General features: G+C 38.2%; 1 protein-coding gene across 10 annotated transcripts in view; it reads right to left on the bottom strand.

Moving 5' to 3' along the window:
* Positions 1-24,023, bottom strand: part of FOXP2 (forkhead box P2) — a 410,804-nt gene that overhangs the window by 285,043 nt on the left and 101,738 nt on the right. For all 10 annotated transcript variants that reach the window (XM_052668438.1, XM_052668441.1, XM_052668442.1 and 7 more), the window contains exon 3: positions 932-1,014. The gene's annotated coding sequence lies outside the window, so the exon portion shown is untranslated. The remainder of the gene's footprint in view (positions 1-931; positions 1,015-24,023) is intronic.

The raw sequence follows: 24,023 nt of genomic DNA, 5'->3' as shown, positions 1-24,023 counted from the left end.
CGTACACCAATTCTGAACAGGCAGGTTCAGACTGTTAACACACATTGCAGTTCAAATAAGATTTGAACTCATGGTATTTGACATCATGGAATATTCCTAATTCCCAATGGAACAGAGGTCATTCCCATTTTAACGGACTATGAAACACAGGAATTCATTAGTAGTTTTATCTTTTCTTTTGCTGAAAAATGCTCAATTATTGCAGAAAATTATACAAATACAATCCAAAAGAATTTTCTAAACAAATATGATGCATCGAAACTATTCAGTGAACCTTCATTCTAACCACTCATCAATAAACAAAATTATGGAACAAAAATTTACCCTCAGTGATCGCTGTACTAATTTCTTTCTACCAACTGTACTAAAATCCTTTTATAGCAAAAGTCAACCATGAGATTCCAACAGCGTTACCACAGTAAGCCTGAGAGCAAATGCAAAAGACACTATATTAAATAAAAAGATCTTTTATACTGTATCTTTGTTCACTATTCTTAAGGAATAATCTTGTTATTTTCTAGATAACAAGATCAGGTTATAGATAAAACATCAAGTATGGTTTTTTTCAGCTCGTGGGCAGAACGTGACAATACCCCTACAGGGTGAAGCTAAAATCTGACTTGTTACAGTGGAGTTTTCTTCTATCCCTATATCCTCCAATGCTCCAGAGACCTTGCAGAAACAACCATGTTCCCTTTTTTTTGCTAGGTTTTGTGTTGTTATTTTTTTGTTTTGTTTTTTTTTGTTTTTCTCTCTGGTTGGCACTTAAAAGCCAGGGAAAGCCTGAAAGATGTCATCACAGTAGAAGCAGCCATACATCTCAGTAAATGAGAGGAAGGAGAGTGCAACTATTTGAATATGGTCTGGCGAGCAAAAAACAGCAATTCCACAAAAGCTGCAGAATATAATTCTCAAAAGATTAGTAACTTACCTGCTTCTTCTGAGCCTCAAAAAGATCTTTAAATTCAGCCTTGAACTGGAGCGATGTCCAAAATCAATTCCAGTATCACCATCCTGTAAGACAGAGAGAAATATTTACAGCTATGTAGACATCACTTAATCAAAGCAAAATAGAAAAGGCTTTATCACATCCCTCAATTACTTTCACCGTGCTTAAGCTGGTTCATAAGTAATGTGAAAGAAAAAAGGAATTATAATTTTCAATATTGACTGAAATGTTTTGGGTAAAATCTTGAGCAAGTTTAAAGAGAAAGATTCCCTTAGCATACAGTCAGCTTAAAGAACAAAATTTACTGTAGTTCACAGGAAATATAATCATTCATCAAGTCTCTGACGTGCAGTAGAGGGAAGATGAGGCATCGCTCAACGTCTAGTCTTATTCTTTTTATTCCTATTTTTCATTATTTATGTACCTGAAGACAAACAAGAGAGAGCCCCACTCTACCCCCCCCCCAAGTAGTTTGTTACAGACAAAGAATTGCATTCAATATCACTCACAGAAAGTTCAGTCCACACTGAAGGAAGGTAAAAAAGTGGGGAAGACAACACAATAATAAATTTAGATGTATATGTATTTTAGATAGGATGGAAAGACAGGAACACTTTGGACACTTGAGATTACAAAACTGCATTCAAGGGAGAGAGATGGGCAAGGCAGAAGAAATAAAGACCTTGCAGGTCTGTAGAAACTTTCCTGACATTGCATCTATGCTACCCAATTAAGCAATGCTTGAGCACATTTCTATTTGCTGAAATCAGCTGGCACACATCAGCCTAGATCTATGCCATTATACTCACATACCATTCGAAATACAGGGCTAGCATGCAAACTGTCTAACGGAAACAGTCAAATGTCTGGAAAATTTCTGGAATAAAGTCACTTTGGAAAGACCAAAAATGTGGCAGGGGCCTGGAAATATTTCCAATCACTGCTTAATTTACTAATATGAATGTAGCCTTAATGCCTGAAACTCTGCTACTTCTGAAGTAGCCTCTCATTGGTGCCTCTTGGCAATTTTCCCTTACTGACAAGGTCAGACAGAAGCAGACTGAAAAGCAAAATGAATGCAGAATTTTATAAAGAGAAGACTGCTTTCCCAAAGTTTAAAAAAAAAATAAAAAAAAAATCTGTGTTCCAACTGGCATTATTAATACACACTTTGTTACAAAATGTTTGGACATTTAAAAGAGTTCCAGTTCTAACTTCTTCCTTTGTTTGTAGAGTATAGCAAAACCTGCTGGGAAGGTCGAAGTTCCTAGGAAACTGAAAGCTACCTGGCAGCCTCTGTAGAGCAAGTGAAGAAGGAAGAGCAGAGAATGACAGGCTGAAGGAATAAACACTACGTGAAACCCCTGCACAGTAGGACAGCACTGGGAAATGAGGACAAAATCATATGCTCTCTTAATGTAAAGAAAGAAAAGAAGAAAATGTGAAAAACAGATAGAGATTCTAAGGCAAACATGAGGAGGTGAAGATGGGCAGCATTCCTGAAAAACTGCTGGAACATAAAATATGTGTCAATGAAACTTTGTTTGATTGACACACGGTTATCCCAGATCCAAAATGGCAATGTCCAGACAACCGAGAGCAGCATCCATCTTGCCTCCTGTTTCCCATTAAACCACTGCACACACAGCTATGCATCCAAACCTCTGAATTTTCTTCTGCACTTGAAGTCTAGACAGAAATACAGTCTGCAGTCATTTCTTCAATAATATCTGTTTCTCTTGATGGATATTACTATGTGGGCCTTGAGTGTCTGCATCTTTGTTTTTCTCCTGTATTCCTTTACTTCAAATACTCAGTTTTCTTAGTTTGGATCATACTAATAATCACATTTTGCTTTGGCCCACAAAAAAAGACAATACATTTCAGATTCATGACAATACACATCAAAACATTACCTATTTTGGTGAGATACAGCCTTCTTATAAGAAGTTATTGAAGACAACATTTTATTCTAATTAATCGCTTACAAATAGGCTCAACATGAAAACAACCGCACCTGCAAGTCTCAATTATTGGTATTTTATCTTTGCTCTTTTTGAATGTGCTTTCTAGAACTTTTCAAATGCCAATAACAAACATTCACAGTAGAAAGGCGTATCCACAGTACACGCAATAGATGTGTGCGTTAGACACATGGCAGGCCTCACCTAGTAACTTCCTTTTTACCAGTACAGATATTCATCTTCAGAAATGCATCACTCAACCTCCATCTCATGTACACTACATTCGCATGTGGTCTACCCTGATGAAGGCAGCTGACTCTTAAAACATTTATTTTTCCTGTTACGAACACTGATGTGTTTTCATTTCTGTCCGCATCCTAAAACATGGATCCAGATCCTTTCAGTTATTTCAGTTTAACAACAAAGTTTCTCTACCCTCCCTTCAACAATGAAGCACATTCCATTCCGCTGCCCATCACAGGTAGATCTGAACATCACTGTTTGCCTATCCAATATTGACAATATTGACAGAGACATTTTTCTATTTTTCAGGATCTAAGAATTCCATCAGAATTCTCCTTAAAGGAGTACAATTAAATTCACAAAACTTCCCAAGATCTTAAAAGTATCCTAACAATTTATCTTCTAGATAAAGTTGACTGGGCACAGTCAAGAACTTCCCAGCAGCCTGATGGAGTACTTCCTATTCACACAAGGACACTTACATCAAGTAAACAGCAGAATGCAGCTGAATGAAAATAATCTATATGTCACCCATCTTCAGCTTCTTATTCAAGTCCCTACATTTTGAGTCAAACAAGCAAGACCACAAACTTCTGTAAAGCCTGAGAAGAGCGTATGGGTAAACAACTGAATTAATTTGGGATGTAGATACTCATTAGAAATGTAGATTTGGAGGAATTCCAATCAAATTCTTCTCAAATTGATAAAATGTGCAGTAATTATGTTGATCCATCTAGTACGAAAGCTTTTCGTGCCCTTTTCAACACCAACAATGTAATACAGTTAGGGCAGAATTCTGTCACATACCATGCTGCAAACAACATTTTACATGAAAAGCATTATTCATTAGGATCGCAACTAACAGGATTTACATGGATTGTCTCAACTCTGCCAGAAATCAATAAAATGTATCTTAAAAAAAATGAAGTGAAACCCAAATTCACCCCTATTTTGAGAAATTCCTTTGAAACTTAAATAAACAAGTACAGTACCCATGTGCTGTAAACAAGTTCCTTTAGCTTTTTCATTCTGTTGCGGAATTCACCTTATAGCTCATCTCACATTTTGATCGTGTTTAGATCATTACCTGTTACATGTTTGAATCCTGTGCCCATGACAACATTTTGATGTGAGATTACACGTTTATATTCATTATCTTGGCTTGTCAGTGCCCTTCAGTACCTTCTAAAAATGTAACTAACTCCACGGAAGTATGCCAAAGTTCTACTTCTTGATAGATACCAAAGGTGCCTCTATTTCACTCAGGCCTAGCCAGGTACATTTTTTTATACAGTAAAAGGGGACCAAATTATTCATTACTACTTTAAGCGACGATTTGACCAACTCACCAAAGCACTCAGAAGTACTTTAGTACATGACTGAATGCCACATGCAAAAGATATAGTTAGATATGCTTACTGGTGGGGCCAAACACACAGCTAATTTCAGCAAAACAGTAATTACTCAGTAGAGACAACGAATGGGATTTTAGTGGCATATAAGACAACAGGACTCAAAGCAAGACTTACATTGCATCGTATCAATTGGATATCCTGAATTTTGGTTCAAAATACACATTTATCTATTTTCAAAGTATGAAATAAAAACACTGAAGTTATAATTAAAAATGCACAGTATGACTACAATATATTTAAACTACTTCAATACACAAAAGCATTTTTAATGAGTGTTATGTACTAAGGCTGCTCCAAAAGTAATGCCTCCTGTTTTATTATGACGGCTCACAACATTAGAGGCAGATGTTTCTGGTTTGCCAGTAGAGGTTGAACCTTCCCACCAGTGTTCCATTATATATCGTTGCTGTGTGACAGACTGCTGTAGAGAGGCTGTCTGACAAATGGCATCTGACATGGAGTACATATGAAATAAAGATGTGTCATCTAATTGCTCCACATGGAAAAAAATAAAGGCACTCATTCACATTCATTGATGCTTGCTGAATGTTTCTGAAGACCAAACACTGCATGTAACCACACTGAGACAGTGAATGTTGCCTTTCTTCAGCAGTGGTGTCAGCAGGTCACCTCCACTGATGCAGATTTCTACAAGCACAGCATACAGATTCTTATTCATTACTGGCAAAAATGCACAGTTAATGGCAGTGACTATGTTTAAAAATAGTATTTTGTAGCATAGTATTTTGCTCTATCAAATAGTGGTTTTGTGTTCTTGGTATCTGTTGTAGTTTCCATGGAAATAAATAGGAGGCGTGACTTTTGGAGTTGCCTTATAGATTGAAGCACTGCCAATAGAGAAAAAGCAGCACATCTCTTCTTTTCTTGTATCTAAGTATTGAGTTGAACATTTTCCATGACTGAGAAATACTCAGAAGCTCACGACTAGATGAGCACTACTGGATGCCATTATAATTAACAAGAACATGCAAAATAAATTAGTAGTTATGTTTTATAATCATTCCAAATTAAATGAGCCTATGAAAAGACCTTCATACTACTCTGATCTCATTAGTTAATTTTTACATGCCACTCTGCATTAATATTTAGACAAATGAAGGCTGGATTTTCTTATCAATGTGTTCAAACAGAAGAGCTATGGTGGAGGGAGTAAGCAATCATATTTTTACCTGACACAGAAAAAATAATTAATTTCTGAACATTTCTTGATCTGCCAATCTCCAGCAACTGCATCTTTTTCAAACTCTTTTTTTTAACAAAAACTGTGCTGTGTACTTACAGAATTTCACATTAAATTCCATACTGCTAAAATTAATCTTGAATTTTCATAAAATAGAATTTTTTATCAAAGTATCTATACTCAATTAATCATAACAATATGCAAATGTGCAAAGAAATACATAAAGAAAAAAATAATACAATTTACAGAAAACCATTAAAAATTTAGTATTTAGTGCTTTAAGAGTTTTTCAGTGACAGGAAAAGAAAAAATGATGACACGAACTGAATACATCACGTATTCTGAAATGTCCCTTTCACTCTGTAGACAATGTACAGGTTATATATAAAAGCTCATTTGAGGAGGGAGGCTTGAACATAGGCTCAGATGTTTTTTCCATTTAAATCTTACTTATCCTAAAAATTAATAGAATGTTGATTACTTATCAAGGCACACTGGAGAAAATGATGACAGTACAAATACAGTACAAACAAACAGGAAGCCTAGAGCAAGGGAAAACTCACCCCTCCCCAGCCTTGTCTTCCCAAACCACCATCTGAATAGCTGGGTATACACACTAAACCGCCCCTCAGGCAGATCTAACTTGCTTGACTTGTACTAACATGATAGATAACCCATGTTGACACTAATCTTATAAGTATGCAGAAGCCAATATTATATTCATGGAGCTTTCTGAACTATTTATCCAACATGCACAGATACTATGCCTTCCTTTATCTTCAGGCATGTCTGTCTTTCTACTGAAAACACATAATTTATTATAAGACAGCTCAAAGAAGAACAACTTCCACTTGTTGGATTTTCTTACACTTCTCATATTAAATTGAGGTAGAGTTCCTTCCAACTTAAGCAATTCTCTGATTCTGTGATTCAGGTTACTGTGACAGTTCATAAAAAGGTGTGCCTTTTGCATGAAAATAAGAGAACAACTCTTGATATCACATCTGTCTGGAATTTGACAGTCTATTCATGTTAAACAACCAACACATATTCCCTCAACTATAGCCAAGGGAAATGACATTGAGAAAGGCAAAATATATAAATATAACCCATATTGTGAACCAATTCCTAAAGATACTGAAGAATCTGAGCACTTTGGTAATACTGAAACACGTCCCTACCAGCATGGAAGACTAAAATTAGGACCGTTAGATATTTTCAGTCTAGTAAGAGTAAACCTCACATCAGGCTACGACCCGAAGTAAATTTCCAGCCACTGACAATAACTCCTTCAATGTAGATCAGAATGCACATCTTTGAAGAGATGACAAAAGAAAAAAAAAAAGTACTGCTATTTCAAAAAGGGTCGCTGAATAAAAATGACTAAGCTTGTTATAAGGAAGAAAAAATGGACAACTAAAGGATTCACATCTTTACAGAAGGCACATAGAGTGACTGAAGACACCTTGTGCAAGGTCAGAAGAAATGCATGCAAGCTATCAAAAAAGACTGAGGAAATCAAGAGAAAAGAGCTGACTTGAAAAAGCAGGATAAAGGAGGTTATTAGAAAAAAAAACGGTATCCTTCTAAAAAAGGAAAAAAATCCTAAGTTGAAACCAAGCAAGGAAAAGAGAGAGGATGGTAGCATCTGGCAGGCTTAGATATAAAAATAACATGACAAAGAGCTGTAAGTGCTGGCATCTACACAAGGGCAGTGGTTAAGGAGTGGGAAGGGGAAGGGGCCTGTGCATGGGGCCAGTATGGCAGGACCTGGTCATCCACAACCAGGGAGCAGGGCAGCACAGGGGAAGCAAGGGCAGACATAGCCCAGGGAACAGTCACCTCCATAGAGACAGGCCAGGGCTGGGGGTCAGGATCAGGCCCAGTGAGGGGCTGGCCATACACCCCCCTAGGAGCCCATGTCCAACACTGGAAGAGGAAAGATCCACAAAAGACAGTTGTTTATTCATCTGCTGTAGAGGAGACCTGAGAAGTTACCAGGCCAGACTCCTTCCTTACAGAGATATATGAGAAGTTCTGTCTTAAACTGAAGTGTCATTAGAGTAGATTAGAGCAAGATGACAAATCAGCCTCTAACAAATCACTTCACTGATGTGTCCCATCAAGAGCTCTACAGGAACATGAATATGAAATAGCTGAACTAACAACGGGTGACAAATATTTCCTTCAGACTGCCTTGGTATCAACAGAAGGTGTAGGATATGAAATCAATCAAAAAAAATCCGGAGTAGATTCAGTGAACTACAGAACAGTGCACCTAAAGCTCATAGTAGAGAACTTGGTAGACGCTACAACGAAGAATATGTGCACATCAATATATATAGGAAAGAGTCTGCAACTCTCTTGGCAGGACAATGTCAGTAGATTTAAAAGGAGCTATCTTCATTTAAGCTTTTGTTTCTCCTTTCAGCCAAAAGCCTAGAAAAATACATCACTTTTGATCACAAGTTTCACAAATTTCCTAGAATAAATTGGAAAAAATCGAGATATAAAGCAGGATAAATGGCAACAGAAATAAAGAGCAAAAGGCACAAGAGGACACTGAGTATGCTGTGGAAGCCAAGGCATGTACCCAGTAGGAGAGGAAAGGAATGAAAGCACAGGTAAGTGCTGGAGGAAAGTGCTTTACTGGAGCATCCTGGGCTGCAGGCTCTTACTGCTTTGGGATAGCTCTGCAGACTCATACGGTCATGCAAGCACAAGGACAAATGCAATTCCAGAACAGTAAATAAATGAGATCAACTCAGTTGTTATTTGAAGCATGCAGCTGGTTCGTCACACCACAGCAGATGCACTTCAGATGCTACTCACAGCAGCTTTTCCACCTGCCCTATCAGGAGCCCTATGCAGTGACAACAGGAAAAGCACAAGCAGCTGAAGAATCGAGTAATATAAGCAGGAGATAGGATTAAAGACGGGAAGGCAGATGGATGGAGGGGAAGAAAATAATTGAAGTAATGAAAGAATAATCAGAGAAAATGTTACAACGTGGGGTACAGACGACCATCAATATGCTAGTGCCAAAGGTAAAGTAAAAGAGATTAAAGGCATGGCTTTCTGATGTCATGAAACATTTATTTAAATACGACCCTGCTGCCCTGCACTGTATTGTAAAAGGACCTTTGGACAACTGCCTGCCAGCAGTCACTGGAAGGTCTTGTGCTGCAGTAGTTCTATACTGCCTGTAGGAAATTGTAAATGTCCTTGATTTAAAGCAATTGAAGCTTTCCAATAAAATACAAACATAAATTTAATTTCATGTGATGTTACCACTAAATGTTTTAGTATAAGAAGCACTTTCTGAAATATTACGAGGTGGAAGAGATTCCCAGGCTAACTCAGGACTGACCTAACTCAACCAACCTTCAGTAATGAAATTCCCTCTGATTTCTGCAGAACAATTTTAAATCACCTTATTTGTGGATTCAGAAAACTTTGTAGGAGCCTTTTCTAGTGATTCAAGACAATCATTAAAAGAAGAAAACAATTATTGCATTACAAGGAGCAGTAGACATCCCTTCTCTCCATAGTTCCATAGATCTATAAGCAGGGTGTCCCAGGAAGCCCAAGGCAGCAGTGGACTCCAGCCATCCGTTCAGAAGGATGCTGGTCTCCCATGTCATATCTGCTAGCTTTCATGGGAGATCTCAGATTTGCAGGACACCGAATCAAGCCCATTATATCCGTATAAAAAGTCTATGCTAAGTTCAGCAGATTTTACATTATTTTTAAAGGATTTCAGTGATGAGCAGTTATAGCAGCAATCAAATCTGCTCAGGAAAATTCTTACATTTGAAAGCTTATATGAAGATTACCCAAAAAACTTCATACTTACTCTTCCTTTTTTTTTTTTTTTTTTTTTTTTTGCACCTAATCCACATTTTTATCATGAACCTATCAATCATTTTCCTGATGACATAATATATATATAATTTACTTAAACTTTAACCCAACTAATTCACATAAAATATATTTTAATATGTTTGATGTCTGCATTAATCACAAAGCAAACAAATGAATTTCAGTGATAAAATAAACTTTATTACATTATGTGCTAGGCACTAAAACTGTGTTCACTGACACACAGCAAAAAAGAAAGAATATTTGCAATATATTTTTAATCTCTTTCATTGCTGAAGTCAATAAGCTCTGACCAAAAATACTACGGTTAATTTTATTTCTTCTTTTTCAAGCACTGAAGTGTAAAATAGAGGGATCTTAGTTGGTATTAAATGTTAATTCCAATACAGGTATAAATTCAGTGTTGCTCATGCACCTCCCTGCTGTTATATGTGAAGAGAATCACAAAGCAACAGGTGACTCATGCTGTTTGGCCAGTTAGTGCATGAAATCAAAGTGCATTACTGCAGTTTCGTTTGTAGCTAAAATCATCAAAATTCCAAATTTTTCTCAGGTAAAATCCTTTGAAAGGTACTTTATACTTGAGAAAAAAAAAAAAAAAATCAGCTGTTGCACCCTACAGTCAATCAAGAAGTGCCTTATACAATTATATTTGAAGATTTTTCACTTAGTGATATTCACATACATTAGTTTATAATGAGGAAACAGTAACAATCTCTGGCAACTTTTAAGGCTGTGCTGCCATTCAGCAAGACCTGGACAGGCTGGAGAGCTGGGCAGAAAAAAACCAGATGAGCTTTAACAAAAGCAAGTGTAGAGTCTTGCATCTGGGGAGGAATAATTGCATGCACCAGTACAGGTTGGAGGATGACCTGCTGGAGGGGAGCTCTGCGGAAAGGGACCTGGGTGTCCTTGTGGATGACAGGTTGGCCATGAGCCAGCAGTGTGCCCTTGTGGCCAAGAGGGCCAATGGCATCCTGGGGTGCATTAAAAAGAGCGTGTCCAGCAGGTCGAGGGAGGTGATCCTCCCCCTCTACTCTGCCCTGGTAAGACCTCATCTGGAGTACTGCATCCAGTTCTGGGCTCCCCAGTACAAAAAAGACAGGGATCTCTTGGAAAGAGTCCAGCAGAGGGCCACGAAGATGGTGAAGGGCCTGGAGCATCTCTCCTATGAGGAAAGGCTGAGTGAACTGGGTCTGTTCAGCCTTGAGAAAAGAAGACTGAGAGGGGACCTGATCCAGGTCTATAAATATCTAAGGTGTGGGGGGCAGAATGGCGAGGCCAGACTGTTTTCAGTGGTGAGTGGAGACAGGACAAGGGGAAACGGCTGGAAACTGCAGCATAGGAAGTTCTGCACAAATGTGTGCAAGAACTTCTTTACAGTGAGGTGACGGAGCACTGGAACAGGCTGCCCAGGGAGGTGGTGGAGTCTCCTTCTCTGGAGATGTTCAAGACCTGCCTGGATGCCTACCTGTGCGACCTGCTGTAGGGAACCTGCTTTGGCAGGGGGGTTGGACTCGATGATCTCTGGAGGTCCCTTCCAACCCCTACAATTCTGTGATTCTGTGATTCTGTGAACTTTTTTTGCTTCTGTTTCAACCCACAGATTCCAGGATAAGTAGAACTAGAAGAGAAAGATAACAGATACAAAAACACAGAAAGCGTACAGGAGGAACACACCATTTTAAAATTCAATTTCTTCAATTCTTTCATGCATTTGTCCACATGCATTGTTTGTGAAGACAGAAAGAATACTTTGCAAAATTTAGTTTCTGATACGGAGTAGAACAGAGCATGTGGAAGAGCGCATGATGGCCCATTTTTAGAGGAGACTGCGGCAGAATTAGGATTGCAGCACAGTCAGGGAAACATTCAGAGAACTTGAGATGCTACAAGACCCAACAGTGATCTGAAAGAACCTATTTTCTGTTGACAGAAGTCTAGAAATTTGTAGTAGCATATAGATCAAGACCTTTGTTCTCCCAAACTGAGCTTCCAGGGGAAGAAAAAAAAAAAGAAACCTGAAGATAAATTTATAAACATGAACCTGAGAGGAGTCTTCAACGAAACCTTTGGCTACAATACACACATATCAGATAATGGGGAATAGAAGGACAATCACCAGACAAAGGACGAATCTCCTGTAATAGATGCCCTTGACCTTCTCACAGAAATGACACGGCTACCAGCCATAGCTACAATAGGTAACAGCACATGAAGACATGAGCATACCAACTCCAAGGAGTAAGTCAAGATTTGATGGTTAAGAATTTTATCTAACCAAAGAAAAACTTCTCTTTAACTTCAGTCACAAGGAACGGAGAAAGATGAACTAACCTGAATGGAGCATGATGAGCCAAATGGCCGCTGCCTCCACCCAAGCACAGGTCATCTTGCTTCACCCTGAAGTATTTGGCTGAAGAACAGGGTATCCAGAAGGCTTATTCTGCCACACTAAAAGCTTACACTATTTCACATGGAGTATTCGTTTTGTGAACTCCCAGTAGGTAAATACATCACTACAGTGACCTTCCCCTATTGCAGACCAAAGAGTAGCAGGAGGATAGGAAGGATCTGAGACATGTAAATGTGTGCAAGAAATCAGACCACTGCTGTCATTCTGAGACTGAGATGTAGAACTGCAGGCTTCGAGCCAACCTCTGTGTAGTGCTGGTATCTATAAAGCTGTTGGGCAGGCTCACAATAAATTTCTCTTTCCATCTACAACAATAATGCTGAATTCAAAGGTACAAGATGTAGTTGTTCTGCTGTCTCAAAAAGGGAAGAGGTTGAATGGAGACTAACAGCAACACGGTTTGATGCTGGACCTAGTCCTTAGTTCCATATTTCTGATCCTGAAAACTGTGCTCTTAAAAAGCCCATGTTTTCAGAGATTTTAATCATCAGAAAGCACACATATCTGATTTTTATGTATTTGCAGTTCTTCTGTAGATCAACTAATTCTTTCTAGACCTTGCTTTACTTCCTCACTTGCTGGAGAACATCAGTATGATATGCCTTCTGATGCCCAGAGACATGAACCAAAGTGATTCATAACTTCTACAAATTGCCTGAGCTCCAAGTGAAAATGCCTCATTGAGAATAAAGCCCCAGATCTTGGAAGTGCTCCATGTGGCTTTTCCAGCCTTTTAATGAGGTAAATCTAGCTGCCAGGAATGGTAAGAGATAAGAAAAGATCTCTGCTGCAGACACCTAGTGGATCTTTTACTGTACCTGAGAGGATAACTTTAGTAAGGCACACTTTGAAAACATTCAGCTTTCCCATTTACAACTGAAGACTCACTTCTCCTATATGCTGTACAAACAGCAGAAATACAGTCTCCCAGAGAGAGATGCTAAAGGAAACAAAATGAGAATAACAGTAAGAAGCAATTATTTAACATGCTATCAGCATGCAATCAGCATGCAGGCATACTATTATATCTTAGTAACAGTTAATTTCCTTATGTTTGCTCAGTCCTAGAAAAAAAAAAGTCTATTGAAATGCTTGTCAGCTTTTTTTCATATATACTTAATAAATCAAATCCATTTTATGTAGATGTACTGGGGATTTGAACTGTCTTTTTTTTTTTTTTTCTTTTTCTACTGTAAGAAAAGAGAAAGCTTTCATTGATTAAGTTTATCTTTTACCCCTTCTAGTTCTCTAATTATCATTTTAACAACTCTTCCTTACTCAAATGCTTCATTACAATGTTTATGCACTTATTATATCTATACACACCGGTTTTGCTTTGCACAATTGTTTTTACAAGTGCTTACATTTGAAAATAAACGAACTCCTAAAGACTTACAAACATATCAAGAGTATTTTTGCTAAAATGCAAACATTCAATAATTCTGATAGATTTCCAAGTCTATGATCTATTATGATTTTGAACATCCTGTCTTAAAATATTGCATTTAAGCACTATTCATGTGACACTCGTACACCATACTGTCATAAAATTACAATGTAAAGCTATGGCAAGAATTGCTCACTAGTACAAGCACAAACACAAGTCAGAAGTGACAAATGATGCACTGACCCACAAACAAACAGTATTTATTGCTACACTTGTGGCTTTTTCTGTTATCTTTAATGAAGATAAAATTGAAATACATATATTTTATATCTAAATGTATGACATACCACCAAGCTCTCCAGCTTTGCATATTTTCATGGTTGAAGAATAAACTCCGGAAAATATTAACCACCCACAGAGATCACCTTGACATGCTTTTGCTGCAGAAAATAGAACATTATACAAACTACTGAAGCCTGAAGCATACTCAAAACATCACATCCTATTTGTAAAATGCACAGAAAGAATAATGGGATTGGTAAGAACATTTAAAAAGTAACATGTTATATTCATATTTAACTCCAGAAAACAAAGGAGTTTCTCAAAAAGCAGGCACACTTACTTTGCAACAAGCTCAGGCTACGCTGAGCATATCTCTTGGACAAAATTTGCTTAGCTTCATCTATATGTTCTCAAAGACATTGAGAGTACATTTAAATCACACTCACATAAAATGTGTGTTCCTGATAAAAATACCAGAGGACAAGCTACTAGACAACCAATGCTTTTATGTGAAAAACTGGCAATTCACATCAGAATGTCCCAAATCCATATTTGAAAGGGATTTAATATTCAATTGAACTTACTTTGAAGGACAAGAACATTTGTAAAAGCCTTTTTGTTAGACTATATTGTACATTCCACTATGCCTGTTCTTGATTTAAGTGAAACCAGTGTGCAGTTCTGGGATGTACTTCTGCTTCCCTCACTGCAAGACTGCAAGAGATCTTCTAGCCTTTGAGAAATGGAAGAACTTAAGCAAGTTATCATTTCAAACAACTCTCTTTTCAAAAGGAACTGCAAATAAAAAAATATGGCATTACAATTATGGTAATAAAAATAATAGTTATTGGCAAAAAAAAAGCCTTCTACTTCTAGACTCTGAGGCCATCACAATCACAAGGAACTCATGCTGCATATTAGCATGAGAAAGTAGGAATTAACACAAGTTACAGTGAGGATATACAACACCAGATGCTAATAGGAGACTCACAGAATCAGAGAAGTAGAGGGGCCTCTAGAAATCAAGTCCAACCCTTTACATAAAGATCCTGTACTGGTCGCTACCATGCCTCATTCCATATACAAAAGGGAAAAAAAAATTGAATGATTAAACTGTATTACTAAACCTATTTCACTTCTTAATTTCTCTGAGTCCTCAACGATGGGGAAACTCAAACTCAAAGATGACAATACAGAAGGACTTTCGAACTTCATCTCTGAAAAAAAATACAATTTGTCAAGATAGAAAGCATCTATTTGCCTATTTGATGAGCCATCAATAAAATCAAAGTACATAAAAACAGGAAAGAGTCATTAGAGCTCGTTCACTGTGTTCACTGGAAAGTCATTAGGCCTTCTACTACAGAATTTACTGAGATGCTGAGAGTCAAGAATTTGACAGTCTTCAGCAAACGAGCCAGAAAAATCAAAAAGATTTCTGATATACCAATAAGGTCCTTTTGCACTGTTGGGAAAAAAAAAAAAAAAAAAATAGGCCAAACAGCGGAGAAGCTGAAAAGGAGAGAGGAAGAAGTGGAAGGAGAGTGGGAGGGTAGAGGCACAAAAATACTATTTCAGCTCACTTAACATCTTTGCTATGCTCCAAGTCTCATAGATCCTTCACTGAATACAGAGGTATGAAGACATTTCCTTCAGTCTATTACAAAATAGGAACTTCAACATATGGCACAGTAGAACTCCTACAGGATTGGGCTACTGCAAAATCTATTGGACTCTTCTACACTGCCACTTTTCTCTTTCATAGTTTTTTCGGCCAGAATGAATGCCTTCAAATTTTCAAAACAATTCACATTTTTGAGAGGATTACAAGTTTCAAGCTAATACTATTAACATTGCCTCTGTCGGTCCAAGTCACTTTTTTTGAAGGGCCTACTGTCCCTCCTCACCCTGGAGAGCTGCATATTGAAGGTCTGCAAACTGCTGTGGTGAGGGAAGAAAGAACTGACATGGAAAGAGCTAACAGAATACTCATGGAGAAGTCAAATAAATTTCTGGAGATTATATGATGATCCTGTACAGAAATTGGTAGATGGAAGAACTGCTAACTGGAAAACCATTCTGTTTCACTATACATTTCATGCAACGTATGCTTAGACACTTTGTTGTATCATTAGTTCAAGTATCATAACAGAGGTTTTCTAAATCACTAAAGATATCAAGCAGGTGAATTACAATTACACGTACTTTTAGGTGCTATTTGTATTTTCTATGTAATCTGCTTTATTCCTGGGGTTAGGTTATCACTCCATGTATGCTATAAAAACCACCAAAGCTAAAAAGTTAAAACTCTGGTGAGAACAGGCTGGGTACCAAACATTACCATCATCTCTTTCCTGTTACCCCTGAATATCTAAGTGTATTTGTGGATATCTTCAGTTTCCTATCACATTTTCTTTACCACCACTCTCCACGTTAACCTGACCTGCATCACAAATGTGACGCTGCAGACCATAAGATCTTTGAGATGTGCCCTCCCATTTGGGGCCATATTTTCAAGCATATTTAACCACATAAAAAAAATTTGCAACCACTGATTTAAAAGCATCTAAGAACACTGCCTGCCAACCCAGGTCAAGGGGAAGTGCTTTTAAGTTGAAGGATAAAAAATTTAGGTTGGATATCAGGGGGAAGTTCTTTACCAAGAGAGTGGTAATGTGCTGGAACAGGCTGCCAAAGAGGTTGTGGATGCTCCGTTCCCTAGAGGTTGGATGGGGCCCTGGGCAGCCTGGTCTAGTATTACATATGGAGGCTGGTGGCCCTGCATGCAGCAGGGAAGTTGGAGATTCACGATCTCTGAGGTCTCTTCCAACCCTGTCCATTCTGTGATTCTGTGAACCCCATGTCAATCAGCAGCTTCGGATTCAAAGCGTCCACATACCGCTGACAATTCCGCCAAATACCTAGCTGCACATCTAGGCCCCTTTACAGACACAGTCATGAAGGATAAACACAACAACGCAGGGGAACTACAAGCCTGGGAAGACCATGGAACAGATGCTCCTGGACAACACACTTGATCAACACGAGGAATGAACATGCGAGCTGAGACAGCCAGCACGGCATCACCAGGGGAACATCTTGCTTAATCAATCTGGTGGCCTTCTATGATGGAGTGATGGCATTGGTGGACAAGGGAAAGGCAACCGATGTCATTTACCTGGACTTCATCAAGGCCTTTGACATGGTCTCCCACAACATCCTTATCTCCAAATTGGAGGTATGTGGATTTGATGGGTGGACCACGTGACAGACAAGAAACTGGTTGAAAGGCCGCAGACAGAGGGTGGTCATCAATGGCTCTATGTCCAGGTGGAGGCCGGTAATGAGTGGCATCCCTCAGGGGTCTGTCTTGGGACCGGTGCTCTTTAACATCTTTATCAATGACATCGATGATGGAATCGAGTGCACTCTCAGTACAAGAAAGACAGAGAGCTGTTGGAGAGGGTCCAGAGGAGAGCTGCAAAGATGATCAGGGGACTGGAGCACCTCCCCTATGAAGTCAGCCTGGGGGAGCTGTGCTTGTTCAGCCTGGAGCAAAGAAGGCTGTGGGGTGACCTCACTGCAGCCTTTCAGTACCTAAAGGGAGCCTACAAACAGGAAGGGAATCAACTCTCTGAAAGGGTAGATAACTGCAGGACAAGGGAAAATGATTTTGAGGGAGGGAAAGTTTAGTTTGGATGTCAGGGAGAAGTTCTTTACTATGTGAGCAGTGAGGTGCTGGAACAGGCTGTCCAGAGAGGTTGTGGATGCCCCATCACTGGAGGTATTCAAGGCCAGATTGCATGGTGCCCTGGGCAATGTGGTCTAGTATTAGATGGGGAGGTTGGTGGCCCTGCATGTGGCAGGTTGGATATTCATGATCCTTGACATCCCTTCCAACCCTGGCCATTCTGTGATTCTGTGATGTGTATCTCAGTCCTGATACAGCAAAAATCTTGTGTAAGAACAGTAAGAAAATTACAACAGCAAAGTACTTTCATTGTATTCCTCCCACTACACCCAAAAACTCAAGTGTTTTCTCACTTCTATCTGTGATATCTCCAGTGACAACCAGTAACAACATCAGGAGGGGAAAGAGCAGCAAAAACTTAACCAAAATGTAAGTTCTTCCGATTAATAAATGAAGTAAAAAACGAAACTATGCCAAGTGCTGCTGCCCCAAAATGACAGTATCCCTGAAGTATGGATATTGTGGTGCACACAGATTAAATTGAATATCCACTGAGTTAAACAAAGTCATATTCAAACACATTTTCTTACTGCTTGGTTTACTCCTTCCACGCCCAAGGAAAGGCAAAGTTATATGAGATCAATATGAAATTATCAAACAGTGTCTCACAGGTGTATATTTTCCGAAGATTTGCTGAATTGCTTTTCGACATATCCTCTTCTCTTACGAAATAACTCACCAACTTGATCCTCAGGAACCTTTTAAAAATGGAAGTGAATGCATTTCTTAATTTCACAGGTTTTCACAATAGCTCAATGATTTTTTTTTTAAATAAGTCGCTTCATCTGTCATTTTCAGTGAAAACAAAAACTATCTTTCAGAATTATAAATGAAGTAAAATAATGTAAAAACTTCATAAATTTCATTACTGACAGAAAGTGTTTATGAGTAGTAGATATAGACTTTACAGGTGAGAGAAAAATGAACCACTCAGAGCAAATCCCTTACAAATCTCAATTATACTTCTGTGGGTTTTTTTAGAATATATCTCACTCATTTTGGCAAAGCTTCACTATTTAAGTCTCCAAAGTAATGTAGTGAGTGAAACAGGTGTATAAACCATTTCATGAAGTAAAATTCTATGAGCAATTAGCTGCTGAAGTGTCATCAGTCAGATACTGAGAGCTCTTTCACGTGCATTGTCACTGCACTCTTAGAAAATCCTCAATATAGTCATTATGGAGGAAGAAATTGAGACTTAACACAAGAGGCACACAAAGCATTTAGAAAAAGCTGCACACAAAACATGGTGCAATATGAGTTCAATTCTCTCCATATGCAACAGATGTGAAACAGCACAAGCACTAAGATGTTACCGACACAATAGAGAGAGCAGTTAGGTAAAAGAAATAAACCTTATCTGAGCACTGTACTGAGGGGAAAAAAGAATGGTGTGAGGGTGAGGCACCTGAGGGCACCATGGCCTGGAAAGCAGTTGGGTTTGGAGGATTACAGTGGACCCCAGACCACGGTCCTATATGGGTAGAAAATGGTAAATAAACTGTCAGCTTTCTAAAGCTCCCTCTCCCACCCCCCCACAATTCTGGTGTTCACTTTAATTTTTGCGTGTATTTAATATGTGAATACTAATATGTGAATAAGGATAGTTGAATTAAGCCTCCGTTTACCATAGTTAGATAACAAAAGTTCATAGACACTAATGGTTTATCAGTATTTGAAAATATTGACAGCAACTTAAATTAAGTTATTGCTGCAGTTGTAAACTACGGCTAAAAGCCAGATGCCAGAATCATAATTTATTCAGGTAGCTGTAGATTACACTGCACTGTTAAGGGTCCTTGTATGGTGAAAGAAATACACAGCACATAAAGATGAGAGTTCTAACTACATGAGCCACAAGATTTCAGCCTCAGCTGAGTGCCAGATTTACTGTCTATTTGGAAAATATTGACAATTGAATTAAAAACATTAATTTGGGTGGAAAACAGAAAGGTTTACTTGTAATAAAACCTAGCAAATTTCACTGTAGCAGTTATTTTTCAGTATAAAAACCAATGTCAGTGTTTAACACCATCTGGATATGGCTCAGCAGAGTATTTACAGACACGTGCAGCATCGTTTATGAATTGATACGAACCCTCAAGTAATGTTCACACTTACAAAAAGTTTAGATTAAATATCTGACAACAATACTACAGAGAGATTTCCATTGTCTGGCTATGGAGCACAGTGGTTTACTGCTGCACATCATTTTCTGTTGTTTTCCAGAAATAACCAGGAAGAATTCCTATAAATTCCTACGGAAAAATCCTGCTTTATAACTGTAAACAGACAATATGAATTGATAAAAGTATTATATTGGCCCAATTCACAAAAATGCCAAGAACTTTCTCTCAAGTAATAACCCTAGCATAGTTAATATTTGCTGAAATCAGGATATGCAAAATGCTTTTCCCCAGTTCTTCTCAAGAATATTCACAGCATCAAGAATGGTCAGAAATATTCATCAGCACGCACTAGGATCATCAGCCTGGTTTACAAAGAAGTAAGTTTACAGTGAAGTTCTGGACCTCCATGATATGACTTGAACCAAAGAAGTTTCTAACCAGACAATGGAGGGAAATAAGATGACTGTTCTGAAGGGACCACAGAACCCTACAGTGATCGGAAATGCTGTCTGAAGGAGCTTCTGCCTCCCCAGAGGAATACTAGCAGAGTTTATGTAAACCAGCTTCCTAGCCTAGAATTAGTCTGGGAGAGGGCACTATGTTTCCCTGTAAATAGATACTTCAGAGCAACAGCTGAAGTTTTATTTTCTTTTAAGAACTTGAGAAGGCAATAAAATACCTCCTTCACATCTCTGTTAATATAAGACTTTTGATCTTCACATTTCTTACCTGTGGCACCTTTACCTTTTTTTTTTTTTTTTCTTCTTATTAAAAAAAAGCAGAAAACGATTTTCACATAACAGGCAATGTGTTTACTGCTTCCAGCACAGAAAACCAGCTGCTTATTATCTCTGATAGTATGAGACTTGGCTTTATTCTCTGCTAGCCAGCACAGCTCAGGCAGATGCTCACAGGTGCAACCAGAACATATAAGGTAGAAAGAATTTCCTTGTAGAAAACACTGTATCAGTGCCACCTTTAAAAGAAAACTTTTTAAATACCTCCATAGAAGAAGTAAATACACAACTGAAGGTCTCCCATGAACATCTGACAACTTGAACAGATGTTCTGGTGCTTAGTGTCACATCAGCTAAAACATGCTTGCCATCCATAGCACAAACCTTACACCTGGTACATAAACAAGCATGTTTGTGTGCCTATCAACGCTTCCATCAGCCTATTTTTAAAAAGTGTCTGACTAAAACTGCCTCTTGTAAAACTTCAGATTGTATCTGCAATACATACCTAGAAGATCAGTTCAATTAATTGTAACCATTAACCAAATAGGTCAAAAACACAGAATTCAGCTTTTCAAATAATTGGTAGAGAATCATATGAAATATTTACAGCTCAACACAACTCTTCAAAAATGTCTCCTTTTCCCCCATACATCAGTTCCTTCTTAACAGTGCGTCGGTACAACTTCAGCATGGCACACTGCACTGACACACAGCTCTGTGTTGGAATGCAAAAGTTGTTCAGCAGTCTTCTAAGATGATTGAGATTCTCTGGATTGGTTTTAAACTGGAAATACACAAATGCGAATACGTACCGTACATTCTTTTGGAATTTCAGTTAAATTACACCTATTTAATTAGAAAGTATGTTATTCTAGAGAGATACTGGTACTGGTTTTACGTGGCAATATTTTGGTAGCTGAGAAACTGCAGAGAGGCTGGGCGGGAAAAGGTGGGTTTAGTTTGCTTTTACTTCTCACTGCTGTAGTCTATTATCTGTAGGCAATGAATTACAATAATCTCCCTTACCCTGAGTCTGTTTTGCCCATGAAAGTAATTGGTGAGTGATCTCCTCATCCTTATCTCAACCCACGAGCCTTTTCATTTGTACTTTCTTCCCTTTTTGAGGAAGGAGAGTGAGAGAACAGTGCGGTGAAGCTCAGGTGCCTATCAGTGTGAAACAACCACACATTACAGCAAACAACTACAGAACAGAAATCATGTGTTCAATACACTAAAATCTTCCAAACCAAATGAAAAGTATTTAAATTTATTTTGAAGCCTTAAAGAAAAATAGGCCCCTGAAAAAAGGCTGAGTATGAAGTATACTTGGATAGGGAGAGTTCAGTACTATTACCAGCAGTGCTGCTACAAACTCTCAGGGCTACAGGAACGCAAGTTCCATAGCAAAATTACATATCAGTATTTTAAAAGATTTCGAAGACTGATCAGGATCAGAGATATTTAGGGATTTGGTAAAAAGAGACCACAGGAATTACAAAAAGAAGCTGAGCTTAGGCAAGACAGGAAAACAAACTTATTGGAAACTGACTGATAGCAGAGATCATCTGTCATCTAAATGATAATCAGTTTCTCTTCAAATAGCAATAATTAAACCAGTGAGGAAAAGGCACAATTAGTACAGCCTGCTAAGAAGAACAGAGTTAGAAAGTCTAATGGCATGAAAGCATTTTAAATGTTACCAGCATATGAAGAACAGACTACAAACTAAAAGCATTTTAAAAGAATTTAAAAAAAAAAAAATTTGCTAGTTTTTTTTTTTTTCTTCCAGTAACTGTGATTTTTAGAATTCTGAGGTATTACAAAGAAGACATATTTTCACATCTGAAGAACAGAACAAAACTGATTGTGGAACTACTCCAGAAGTATTACAGTTACATCCTCCAGCTGTCTGTGCCATATCTGGTCAGGGAATGGAAAGACATCTCAACAGTTACGTGAGACTTCTACTAGGTAAAGCCTAGATGGCTGAGGTGCTCCAAACTTCAGTAACATTAAACATCCACAATCAGCCACGTCATCAGCAAAAAACTTTTTAATTGTGGGCATGCATTCACAACTTTTTACTTCCATTTTAAATCACCTGTGCAATATTTGATCTTGCTTGTGGCTATGCAGGCAATATTGATGGAAAAGACATCTGAGGTTTTTCTATGCAGAACAGTTACTCTCCAGTTGATGTCCTTTTTCAGGATTAAGTCTTGTGTGTCCCTGTAACATTTCCCATGTAGATTATATTTTACAGCTACGTTTCCATAAACTTTCAGCCCTGTCAGGTGCTATCTTAATTTCCCATATACCAATATGGCAGACCTAGTATCTCATACTCCACATTGAGGTTCAATCTATACTCTTTTTTTGGCTATAAATAGCCAATTCAAACAGTTTCAAACAGATAGAGTCTTAGATCAGCTCTTTCTTGTTTCTTCCACATGTCATGAAACTTCCTGATGATATTTCATGGTTACTGAAAGAGTATTAGTGCTCCACACTAAAGCTGACCTGAAAGTCAGCCACTATACAGTTTCTACACTAATAACCAACTGCATAAAAAATGAAGCTGAATATAGCTTTCATGAGGATTATTTTTCTACAAATGTAGGAAGGTGAAAATACAACACCACAGGAAAAAAAAGAAAAGAAATGAAGGAAGGAGCAAAGGAACATAGGTACTCAAGGCAGGTAAGCTTTTCACAGGTATTTCAGCTGGATAGCAACTACAACCAATATAGTTTTATAAGTGTTTATTAAAAAAAAAGAAAGGGAAAATACAGTAGGGACTCTGAGTAAGGCAATGCAGAATGCTGCTTGGGGTCTTTGCTTCAAGTCCAAAGGGCCTTTTTTTATTTTCTATATGAAAAGAAAAAGAAAAAAAAAAAGAATAAAGCCTTCAAGTTTGAAGCTCACGTACACACACCCATTCACACACACAAACATTTCTCATTTTTAAGAATGCCTATAACAACACATCCTTAAGACACATCCTATAAGACATAGTCTTGTAAATATTCAAGGATTACCTTTTCCAAGCTCAGAAGCAAAAATGCCAGGAGGCCTGAATAGGTAAACAAGGAGCTCCTGGACAAACAAGCAGAAAAAGTAATCCTACAGAGTGTGGAAAGAAGGACAGGTAGCATGGGAGAAACAGAGAAACTGTCTAAGCAGCCCACGGTTGGCTTAGGAAAGCTAAAACCCTGACAGAAATACATACTTCAGCAATGTCAAGGGCAACAAGAAAGGCTTCTATAAATGGTAAAAGAAAACTAGGGAAAATGTGGGCCCTCTCCAGAAAGAAACAGGAAACTTGGTAATCTGGCATTTGAAGAAAGCTGAATTACTCAATGACTCTTTTGCCTCAGTCTTCAATGGTACGTACTCCTTTGGTTTCACCAGAATATTTTTCTGTCTTTTGTACAAGACAGATGTTGGTAATGAGTGATACACAGGAATATCTTGATCTTAAATGCGATCTTAAACATATCCAAACGCCTTTATTTGGGCTGTGTTCTTTTAAGTAGACAACACTGAGGAGCAAAATCCATCTAACTGTGGTTGATAGTACTCTTCTGCTCTACCCTGCTGTTAGCACATCTATTGCCCCTCTGCCTTTCCTTCTTTTCCCTCCATTTCAGTCCACACAAATCCA

Source organism: Tympanuchus pallidicinctus, unplaced genomic scaffold (assembly GCF_026119805.1).
Source record: "Tympanuchus pallidicinctus isolate F22 unplaced genomic scaffold, pur_lepc_1.0 scaffold8, whole genome shotgun sequence".
NCBI classification, from domain to species: domain Eukaryota; kingdom Metazoa; phylum Chordata; class Aves; order Galliformes; family Phasianidae; genus Tympanuchus; species Tympanuchus pallidicinctus.
This window is presented reverse-complemented; position numbering and strand designations above follow the sequence as displayed.